Here is a 12,022-nt window from a genome sequence, read left to right as displayed (position 1 = left end):
ATTGGTTCATGGGGTTGGTGCATGAGTTACATGTTGTGGTCATTGTGTCTCAAGTACCAGTATTTGTGTGTAAACAATTGAGAAAAACTGTAATTAAACAAAACATCTAATTTTTTGTAATGAGTTATTTGAGTTACTCGAGTAATAGTTCCAGCCCTACTCTGATTTATTTATTTTATCTGATTCATTTATATCAGCCAGTTAAATCACGATCCCCACATATCGGAGGCTACTTGGCGCTTGTTTCGAGTTCTATTTTAACTTATTAGCAGCTAGCTAGCTACTATGTGTTCTCAATGGATTTTCTGTTACAGTTTTCTTCAAATGCTTACACAAATTTATTTTTTTCAAAACTTAACACACAAATCCAACAACTGCACACACAAAATGCAAAATGCCTCGCTTCTCTTGCAAAATGAAGCACTGCATTCAAAATATCACAAACACGTCTCAAAAGCACACATTTGTCTCATGTTGCAAACACTTTTGCCATTATATTACATGTTTGGATATATCATATACACACAGTTATTCAAAACCTAAAGCTCTTCTTTCATGAGCTCCTTTGTACATTTCTGTACAAGATTGAAAGTAAATGGCAGAGAAGATGAAATATTCATGGTAAAATGAAAACAATATTGGAACCAAACTAATTTTTTACTATAAGCATTTGTGGTTGTGAATACAGAATTACACAGTACAAAAGAAAGAGTGTAGTACGACAGAAACCAAACCAAATTTTGAAAAAGGTGATTACAGAATGGTGTGTCTGTGTGTGCCATGAACTGTAGCATACAGTAATATATACTATTTTTGACAATATAGTCAGAATGTCTTCTTACAGTCACTGTACTGTTGCACGGTATGATACAGTAATCCACCAGACTGTGACCAATCATGCAGTGCACTGCAGTCAATGGATGCATGGGTGCTAAAATATATGTTTGTGTATAGTCAGTACCGGTCCTAGCACATCTGGCACCCTAGGCGAAATGTATCAACAGAACCCCCCCCCCCCCCCCCCCATATGACGTGGCACAGTTGGCGCCCTCTGCTGGTTGTGCGGCACGGTTAATTACAGTTGTTCTCGATTGGTTACACACATTTTCTGAATGCATACCTCATACTCTCAGAACTCTACACATAAATCAAAAGAACACACACACAATGGGCAAAACCCCTCACTTCTCCTGCAAAATTAAACTTAACATTCAAAACAATGTTATTTAATCTCAAAATGGTATTTTGTTTTCAAATGACAAACACAAACCATCATATGAATAGACATTTATAAGAACCATTTGAACACTGATGTGCTCAATGTAAAACACTATGATGAATGGAAAACACACATTCATTCATCATAGTGAGTTAGGCCATAGTGTTACACTTACTACAGACAGTACATAAGTGTGTTGTAAAATATTTGAGACTAGAGAGGGTACAATTTCTGGGGAAATTGTAGGGTGTGCTTGCTTGCGTCAGTTGCACAGGGGTCTGTATATTTTATATAAAAATGCATAGGGCCATTTTGCTGCTCATTTACAACTCAAAATACGAGTGAAGTGTAGAATGAAATATGATGTCTTCTCATTTCCCCTGCAAGAGGCAGCCTCATAGCTGAATCAAAACGAATAAATTTGGCAGACCGGTGTAAAAATTGACCTAATCTCTATGACTTAAACGTCCTTTTAAGTTTTCCCTTCTCGTGATATTTTCAGGCATTTAGCCTACTCATATTGCATTCATTCATGAATAAAGAACCCCCTTTGAAGATTATTCTACGACGTTACCGGCAGAAGATAGAATCGCGATTCAAACATTACCATCTGCTAACTGAAAAAATGCCCCCAAAACGTAAATAAGCTTGACATTTATTTAGTGGAAAATCGCTCATTTATAAAAAGCTCACTGGTAGCAATCATTGTCAGTAACAACGCAAAATGCGATATAGCCCTGTGTGGAGAAGCTGCCCCGGTAAATTCTACTACGGTACAGTACTAGACTACTGCTGTGTTCGTCTTGGTAGCGATTGCGTTGGTTGAATTCGATTCAACGTTCCGTTGTACGGTTTAGGCTGAAAATAATAATTTTCATGAACAGATTGACAAAGTTTAGGCTGTGGCAATGAAGTTCAGGTTAGTGGTCTGAGACTTTTGATTTAAGTAAAGGCAGTGCCGAACATGTTCTGTCGCCGTTTGATTTCCTAAACAGCTGTGTACTGTAGATGTTTTTGTAGTGTCTAGCGTAGGCTACAGTTGCAGTGAGCAACACTGGTTTGAAACCACAGGTAATGATAATTTCACCAACAAATCGTTTACTTGTAATGTAATGTCATAATAAATCCTACAACGAAAATGTATTTGTGAGGAATGTTTATTTTAACGATTGAAAACAGATGCATCATAGACCACTGTAGTATGTGTTGCCCGGGCAACAGAGGCTAATGTCATGCTAATGCTTCAGTGAAATAGTAGACTACCGTTTCCGAAAGTAGATGTGGGCCTACTTCCTTAATAATATCAGCTTATATTGTACATTACACATCACAATTGTGTTTCACATCACAAAGTAAAATGAGTAAATAGTTATCACCCTGGCCTTTTTCTTGTGGCGTTTCTGCAGCTGCCTTGCAGTAAAGCTATAGTTAGCCTAGCTATCCCCCAAGTTAACAGATGCGAAACGAATGTTCTGCCAAAGGTAGTCACGCGTGTTTTCGTGACGTTAGTGACGCAGTGACGTTAGTAACGTCAGTGACTGTGGCTAGCAAATTAGCCACCGTTAGCTTCACTTTTCGCCACAAAAACTTAACCTAAGCCTAAACCATGCAACGGAACGTAAATTCCAATAGAAGCAACTCAATCGCTACCAAGACGAAACTTTTGACACCTACGTTGTCTATGTAGGCCAAATATTGGCTGAGTTTTAGGGGGGCAAAAAGAATAATAATAATAATATATATGTGAGAGAACAAAGGTTGTGCTCTCGCCGAAGGCTTGAGCACACCCAATAATAATATATATGTGAGAGAACAAAGGTTGTGCTCTCGCCGAAGGCTTGAGCACACCCAAATATTGTTTTTATACTCAGAACACAGAAATACACGGTAACAAATATATTTTATGTATTTTTCCCAGAAAAACAATGTACACAGTGTACATCCCAACCAACACAAAGTTGCACATACAGTGGTCTACATACAAAACAACAGAATAATTTACTGTATAGTGTATACAGTTACATTATTATTATTTTCTTTGTATTTGCCGTAATGTTATGGCGTTATTTTCTAGGACCATGTTCATGATTTCAGTTTCCTGTTCAGGAGACAGAAGACGTTCCCGACCACCTTGTGTTGGTAATCTTTCAGTTCTGCCAAACAAATAGTAAAATACTGTAAATACTGTGTTGGAATACAAAGTAGGAATACATTTTCCAAATACTTGAAACATACTTTATTTTTACAGTCATACAGAACAGTCCACAGGCAATACTGTACTACTGTACTCATTGAGTACTGTATTGATATGTAGTAGGCCTACTGCAATTTTGTAGTGAGAGTAGATTTCTTACCTATTCTCATTTCGGAAAGTCCGGATGATGGATGCTACAGTGTACCTGCTCAAATTTGGCTGTACTCTTTGCCCAGCCTCCCTCATTGTTAGACCATGGTTGACTGCATGGTCAACCAAAGCATCTCGGATCTCATCAGAGATTACGGTCCTTGGCCTTCCTCATCCTCGTCCTCCCCGTCCTCTTCCTCTTACTCTCACTCCTCTGCCTCTGCCTCTGTTTCCAATGTTGGCATCCATTGCTCAAAAACAGAAGAGGTCACCTGTTGCCCTTTTATGCTAAAGCTCTGATTGCTAATTGTAAAACTGTGTGACAGGTGTTTGTCCATGCGATGAGTCAGTGTGCGTATTTGAATGGCAGTGTGTTCCTTGTGAAAACAAAAGATTTTCTTCATGAAAATTGTGCCAAATGCAGAGAATTGTGTGTAGTGTTTTGAAAAAAGTGTGTTTTAGAACGGCAATTTGAGTGTAAAGCAGGAATTGTGCTTGTAGTTTAGCACAATTGGTTCATGGGGTTGGTGCATGAGTTACATGTTGTGGTCATTGTGTCTCAAGTACCAGTATTTGTGTGTAAACAATTGAGAAAAACTGTAATGGATGCACTTGGGAAAATGCCGCCCCCCTCTTCATGCCGCCCTAGGCGGCTGCCTATGTCGCCTGTAGGAAGGACCGGCCCTGTGTATAGTATACCGTGTGTTGTGCATAAAACAGCCATTGGCAGGGTTTCTTAGATTCGTTACGCTAAGAGCTTCTTAGGAACGTTCTAAGAACGCTCTAGAACGCTCTTAAGAAGCGTTAAGAGCTTCTTAACGAATCTGGGAAACCCGGCCATTATCTGTACATTAGAACATGTGTATGTTACAGTATATTGTAACATACCTGTTATCTTTTCTACAGTAAAGGTTCAAATTATACCCACCACTGTAAATCAACTCAAATTAGGGTATTTATAGGCCTATTCCAAAACCATGATCAGAATCAGAATGGGTTTTATTTGCCATGAAAGTTTGCACAGACAAGGAATTTGCTTTGGCAGGAAGGTTCAAACATTAAACATATAGGAATCTAACATTTAAATATGAGGACTAACTATACTAAGGGTACATAACTAGCAATACTAAGTGGAATTAGATTAAAATAAACTATACAATATTGATGATTGGTTGGTGTTGAGTAAAGCAATGAGTGTTTGCACATGTGAGGAGTTAGTGTAAGGCACTGATGAATTAGTGTGGCATTTTCATTGGTTGTGTTTGAAAAAGGAAATCAAGATGCTTCCTGTTAGAATTTTGTGTTACGTGGAGAATTGTGTGTTGTGTTTTTCAAAAAGTGTTTTATGAAATTGAAAACTGAGTCAAAGGCCCAAAATGTGCGTATGGTTTTGCAGATTTGAGGTGTGGTTCTGGTGTTTGAGTGTCAGGTTTCAGATATTGCGTGAAAGTAAGGAATTTGTGTGTAAGTATTTGAAAAAAAACTGTAAAGTGTTTGCAGCAAGCTAACAATAATGGTTGAGAGCTTCAGTTAAGACCTACAATATTCTGTTTGCCCTGACAGCACTCGTGTAGCATATAAACAACAACCCGAGTTTATGTAGACATATAAGAAGTCATGTAAACACCTTTAGAATCACCAACTTTGAAAAGGCGGCAGAGGCGGTTTCTTGCTCAACAGGCGGGATATAGTCTCCATTCATTCCCAATGAGAGAGGGAAGAATAAGAGCGGGAAGAATAACACATATGTGGAAACGGCCAGTAGGCTAATGCTGCGCTCTCGCGGCTCCTGTCAATCCTATGGTGTGGTGGCTAGCTAACATTAAGTTAGCTCACGTTAGCCAACTAGTGCTGCAATTGTAACATATGTAACTTTTACATAGAAAAGGTAATCGAATGTAATTACGTGATTAGAGCTGCATTGTTTTTGGTTAATAAGACACGCTAGTGCAATACCCCGTTATATCCACTAGTGGACGCTGTAACAGGGTGTTCAGGTTAAAAGAAAAAGTTCTAGAGCATACGAAAAGAGCAGAGTTGTCGACACAAACACGCAGAAGCAAAATCAAAGAATTAAGTTATAATATAATAATTGGAGATAGTAAAGTTACTTTCATCGGCAAAGAATTAATGATATAAGAAGTGGAAGCTACATTTTGTTTTGTTCTTTCATCTGATGTCTTCGATTGTTTTTTTCCCAGTGTAAATTGACTGTGGATTGGATCATACTGAAGTCCTGTCGTCATCCGGTGGATGCTGCTCCTGTCGCACGTGGACTCGGAGAGAAAACAGATGACTGTGCATTCATGTTTTTTGTTTTACGTGAGATCTCCAACGTTAGTTACACTACCCGGGTAGTAGGTCTGCAGATAACTTTCTTCTTCTTTTATTTTTCTTCATGGAAATAACTCTTGAGTGCTAGAGCATTGCCCTTCAAAACACTACACTCACTACATATACCACATACTGATACTGATAATTGTGAATAAATGTCAAATGTTCAAACTGTATCTTTGTGCCCAGTATCATTCCTCCTAGAGTGTTCCTAGAAATACCAGCCATTCCTTAGTTGTTATTATTTTATATATATATATTTTATAGAGATCATTACAGAAAGAATTAAGAGTGTTACACAATGATTATAGCTAAGATGACTCAAATCAACAAAATCTCACAACTTTCAACTCAACACTTCCTCAGCTCACTTAATTTACCTCAATGTGTTTCCTGAGGTTTGTTTGGGAAGTTTTTGAATGCCAATATCTCTGTAGCTTTAGGTAGGCATAAGAGGCACTTCATCTGGTACAAAGTCGAAGAATCGTTCACTCCAACATATTTAAACATGTCTTGCAAATATGGCCAGGGGTGTTGGTCTTCGTCACCGTAGTTTGTTGAGGGAGCTACTTCCATGTCTGCTCCCATCACAAAATCAGTCATCGTATGTAGTGCTAGCATCCTGGGCGGGCACCACAAGGAATAAAAAAAGAGAGCACTTGTTTGCAATTGACCGAAACTCCTCCCTATAACGGCCCTCGTCCAATCCTACCTTTGCAACCGCTACTAAGAGAAGAGGGTCCGACATCTTTGAGGTCTGAGCAGCATGGTGAAACTTTGTGCCTACAGGACTTGTAGATCTAACACAGGGACGTGTCATTTTTTTCAGCATTTCCAAAGCCAGAAACACAGGAGGAAAGGTGCCGGCTGTGGATTAAACAGTGTGGGAGACCCCACTCCCAAATCAATACATCGACAAACACACATATGTCTGCAAATTAAGCTGCTTGAATCTAGCTATCTATATAGCGATCTACACTATTGCTAGGTAACTATCTAGTTAAGATAACATCCCCAAACAGTTATGGTTCATGTCAACTAGTATTATTACCACTACTAGTACATAACTAATCTCTCCTACACATTTGTTAATGTTAAAATCATACATATTGGCTCTACTACAGTGTGCCCAAAAATATGTTTCCAAGCGTGGTAAAATATTTGGGCGCACAGGTGCGAGCAAGTTTTAACCATAGACATACCGTCTAAGGTTTTAACGTATTGCAGCTGTCAGTTACGTGAAAAGAGGTGGTGGAACTCGAAAATACTCAAACCATTATTTGCAATGGGAAACGTTTATTCCTTTCAACTAGCAATAAATAAAAACCAAGAGCGCCGACCGTTGCGAATACAACATAAAAACTACATTTTCCATTAACGATTAGTTTGAACCATTGACTGTAAAAACAAGGTTCATCCACCACCGATGACCTCATTCGATTCAGTACAGAGGGGCCCTCCCTGGAAATGTTTGATGCCTCTAAATGTGCTGATCAAGACGCCCACTGATGTATGTTGTATGTTCGTTGACCTTACAAGATGGCGCCCAAACAAAACGGTTTTGCCACCGGAGGAACCCTAATAATAAAACTAACAAAAACAATAGGTGCCCTAGCAGCTTCGCTGCTTGGCCCCTATTAAGCCACAACTGCATTAGCCCTGCGCATTTCTATTCAGGAAAATGAGCATATAAACATGCATGCATGAGGCGAGTACAGAGTCAATTTACGAGCAGAATCAGAATTCGGTTTATTCGTCATGTATGTTACACAAACACGGAATTTACTGTGGCAGGAAGGTGCAAACATTAAACATATATGGATCTTAAATTAAGTAAAAGTAAAATAGTAAAACAATAAATAAATAAAACTAATTCTAAGAACTAAACAATCTAGGCAGAACACTGAATTAACAGACAAGACAGGACGCACCAACCGGCCGAGGCTGCCAAAGGAATCACTGAAATAAGGCCTGTACTACATAGTCTCAATTTACGTTACGAGGTATCATTTTAATAGTCAATCAAGATACAGCACCAGGTTGTTTGCTTGTTTGGCTAGTCCACGAGGGACCTCTTGTGGCAGTTTGAGATAATACAACTCAAAACTACAACTTGAATTGGCATGAGAAGATTTCTCCATAAAGATTGCTTGGTTTCTATGTTCCATTAAGGCATCTAGATTTGTTCAAATCCTAAACCTCAAATATATCTTACTTTTCTGTCTACCACTCCATGTCTCAACTGTAGCCCACCTTTCCTATTTTTACACTTAGAGGTGATGAAAGAAATTAACTTAAAACATCATCCGCACAGTCTTGTGTAGTTGCCTGACCTCCACAGTGACCACACTCATAACTTATATGACTCTAATAACATCTTTTAAGTGAGCTTTCATACTCCACTGGCTCACAGTTGTGTCAGGAGGTCGATCAGTGTTTCACCAGTAAGGACACAGCTGAGCAGAGAATCTCATGAAGTTCCTCACTCTCCAGATGGCACCAGACACAGCTCTCGCTGTCTGAGGCTAATTAATATGAGTGGTGTGATACAGGCTCAAGCATGGCACCCACTCCAGCCTCCACCAGGCACAGTAAACATAAAACAGTTCAACAATAACATCTCAACATCTGCTGAGAAGGTGATCGGCTGCAATATGCCTACCCTCGAGGACCCTGCGGCAAGCAAGGAAGATTGTGGCCGACTCCTCCCAACCTGGACACACTCTTGTATCAGCAACTCCCATCCGGCAGGAGGCTGCGGTCCATCAGGACTGATACCACAAAAACAGTTTCTTCCCATCCGCTTTCGACCTCTTCAACAAGGCCAAGGGCTCACACTGACTTTAATAACAAACTGCACAATAACACCTTACCACATTGTATTTTGCACTATATTACACTATTTGTATATTTTGTACTATTTGTATTTTTATATTGTAAATTATGGCTACACTTTATATTTAATTTTATATATATTTAGTTTTTTAATTATAAATCCCCTTAGTATTAGTTAGACTTTGTACCTTTAGTATAGATAGACCACGTATTTAAGTTTTAAGATTCCTATATGTTTAATGTATGCACCTTCCTGCCAAGGTAAATTCCTTGTCTGTGCAAACTTTCATGGCGATTAAAATCCTTTCTGATTCTGATTCAATTACTTAAATACAGTGCCACAATAACAGTAACTATGGCTGTAAATTGGCAAATTAGGTCCCACAGCTCATGGAAATCAAAAATCCAGTATTTAGAAATATTAGAATAAAAAAATTTAAATTGAAGGATTCATAAATCTATGTGTCTATTCCAAAATGTAATAATGGTATTCAATGACACAAATCTGTGTTCTAGAAAGAGTGGTCTGGAGTCGCAGAGGTCCGATAATATTTACATTTAGACATTTACATTTAGTCATTTAGCAGACGCTCTTATCCAGAGCGACTTACAGTAAGTACAGGGACATTCTCCCGAGGCAAGTAGGGTGAAGTGCCTTGCCCAAGGACACAACGTCAGTTTTGCATGACCGGGAATCGAACTGGCAACCTTCAGATTACTAGTCCGGTGACTCCCTCACCGCTCAGCCACCTGACTCACATAATATCAGCTTTAATGCAGCAGTTGGAAATCAACAAGTACAGAGCTCTGGGGTTGTCTAAGTTTCCCTACCCGCAACAGAGTTTGGGCTGGTTCACGAAGTCCAACTGGCTATCTGTCCCTCCCCAGCATATATTTATACAGTGCAATTGAAACACAAGTATCAAAAAAGGGTTGAGCTTGTTCTCTCGTGCATCAGGGAGTTGCGTCCCACCTGCTCGGGTGCCATCTCCACCCGGTTTCAAGGTTGTTTCTGAAAATGAAGAGATAGAGACACAAAGAACAGCCTGCTTCCCACACCCAGTGTGAGACCCAATTTTTAAGCCTGAGCACACTTCTAAATTCATAACTTTAATAAGCACAATATATTCTTTAAAATACAGAAATGGTGACCTTCTGAAAAGTATGTTAATTTCTGCACTCAATACTTGGTCGGGGCTCCTTTTGCACAATTAACTGCTGCGTGGCAGGGAGGCAATCAGCCTGCGGCACTGCTGAGGTGTTATGGAAGCCAAGGTTGCTTTGTTAGCGGTCTTCAGCTCATCTCCATTGTTGGGTATGGTGTATCTCATTTTCCTCTTGACAATACAATCTTGCATTGAGAGGCCTTGCATTGAGACCAGGGCCGGAGTGGGTAATCGGGAGAATTCCCGGTGGGCCGCTTCACTTTTGGGCCGGTCGAGGATTTTTTTGTTGTTGACATTTGTCACGTTAGTCTATCTTCTCTTAAAGTATGCTGCACAAGTTCTGCATTCTGACACCGCAGCCTCTGCATGGGTTGTACCATGTGAGGGAGTTCTCCCCTAGGTCCATTGCCCGTCTTTTCCAAAAAGGTTTCTCAGGCTACCGATACCTGGGCCGGGCGGACCTACCGTAATGATACGCGTCAGGGAGGATGGATCGGAGGAAGAGGCCAGGAGGGGCTGAAAAACCCACTTAAACATATACATTTAGCAGACGCTCTTATCCAGAGCGACTTACAGTAAGTACAGGGACATTTCCCCTGAGGCAAGTATGGTAAAGTGCCTTCCCCAAGGACACAACGTCATTTTTCACAGCTGAGAATTGAACCGGCAACGTTCTGATTATTTGCCTGATTCCTTAACCGCTCAGCCACCTGACTCCTTGAAACTCTTTTCAAAAGCGTTGAAATTAACTGTTTTTCATAAGTAATCATATACTTTTTGTACATTACAATTAAGTTTAGGGTGTTAACTATACAAAACATCAAAAATCTCAATTTTGACAGAAAACTGATTTTCGATCTTTTTTGGGTCTTAGGCTATAGCCAACAATGAGCGGCCGCAACATCCGACGGGTTCTTGCACACCGCCACACAATTATTCGGCTAATATCGTTGTAGCGTTGTCAACCTATTCGCAAGCAAAATATTACATTTAATTAAAATATTAGCCTTTTGGTATACAAAAAAAAAGTGGTCCGGTCTTGGGCCTGAAAGATAAATATTAAATGTAATTAAAACATTATCCTTTTTGTATCACCCCAATATATGCTTAAAACATTTTTTTTTTTAAGTGGTCCGGTCTTGGGCTTGAAACTCCCGGGCTGAAAAGTGGCCCCACTCTGGCCCTGATTGAGACCCTAGATTCCTCGATTGTTTATGGGGTTCAGGTCAGGCAAGTTGGTTGGCAAATCAAGCCCAGCATTACCATGTGCAGAGAACCAGTTACCAGTCGTTTTGGCACTGTGGGCAGGTGCCACGTCCTGCTGGAAAAGGAAATCAGCTTCTCCATAAAGCTTGTCAGCAGATGGAAGCATGAAGTGCTCTAAAATCTCCTGGTAGATGGCTGCATTGACTCTGGATTATCATTTCCTGGACATGTCTGCGTGTGGTGGCTCTTGATGCACTGACTCCAGCCTCAGTCCACTCCTTGTGAAGCTCCAAGTTCTTGAATCGGCTTTGACTGACAATCCTCTCAAGGCTGCGGCCATCCCTGCTACTTGTGCACCTTTTCCTACCACACTTTCCACTTCCAGTCAACTTTCCATGAAGAAGCTTTGATACAGCACTCTGCAAACAGCCATTCATTTCTGCAATGACCTTCTGTGGCTTACCTTTATCATGGAAGATGTTAATGAGTGTCTTCTGGACAACTGTCAAGTAAGCAGTCTTCCCCATAATTGTGGTTGTGTGTACTGAACCAGATTTAGAGATTGAAGGCTCAGGAATCCTTTTTTGAGTTAATAAGCTGATTAGAGCTCTTCTCTGGTTGACATTTGTGTTAAAATGTTTGTATTCTAATATTTTGAGATAATGGATTTTTTATTTCCATGACCTGTAAACCGTAATCATCAAGGTTACGGCTTGAAACATGCAACTTTGTTTAATGATTCTAGAAGGTTTCACTTTTTGAATTAAATTATGGGGGAAAATGAACTTTTCTACGATATTCAAATTCTAAGAGATGCATTTGTTTAACGTTAAATATTGTAACTTTAATGAAACAACTTTGTTCAGCATATCTGGTCTACCGGTCGTGTAGATTCACCCTCTACAACATCCGGAAGAT

General features: G+C 39.8%; 1 pseudogene; it reads right to left on the bottom strand.

The window, feature by feature from the left end:
- LOC136964570 (uncharacterized) overlaps window positions 1-11,631 on the bottom strand; it is a 30,433-nt pseudogene extending 18,802 nt beyond the window's left edge.
- Between the last annotated feature and the right edge of the window lie 391 nt (window positions 11,632-12,022).

This window comes from Osmerus mordax, chromosome 20, assembly GCF_038355195.1.
Source record: "Osmerus mordax isolate fOsmMor3 chromosome 20, fOsmMor3.pri, whole genome shotgun sequence".
Lineage (NCBI taxonomy): Eukaryota > Metazoa > Chordata > Actinopteri > Osmeriformes > Osmeridae > Osmerus > Osmerus mordax.
The sequence above is the reverse complement of the archived record's forward strand: the minus strand, read 5'-3'. Positions and strand labels throughout refer to the sequence as shown.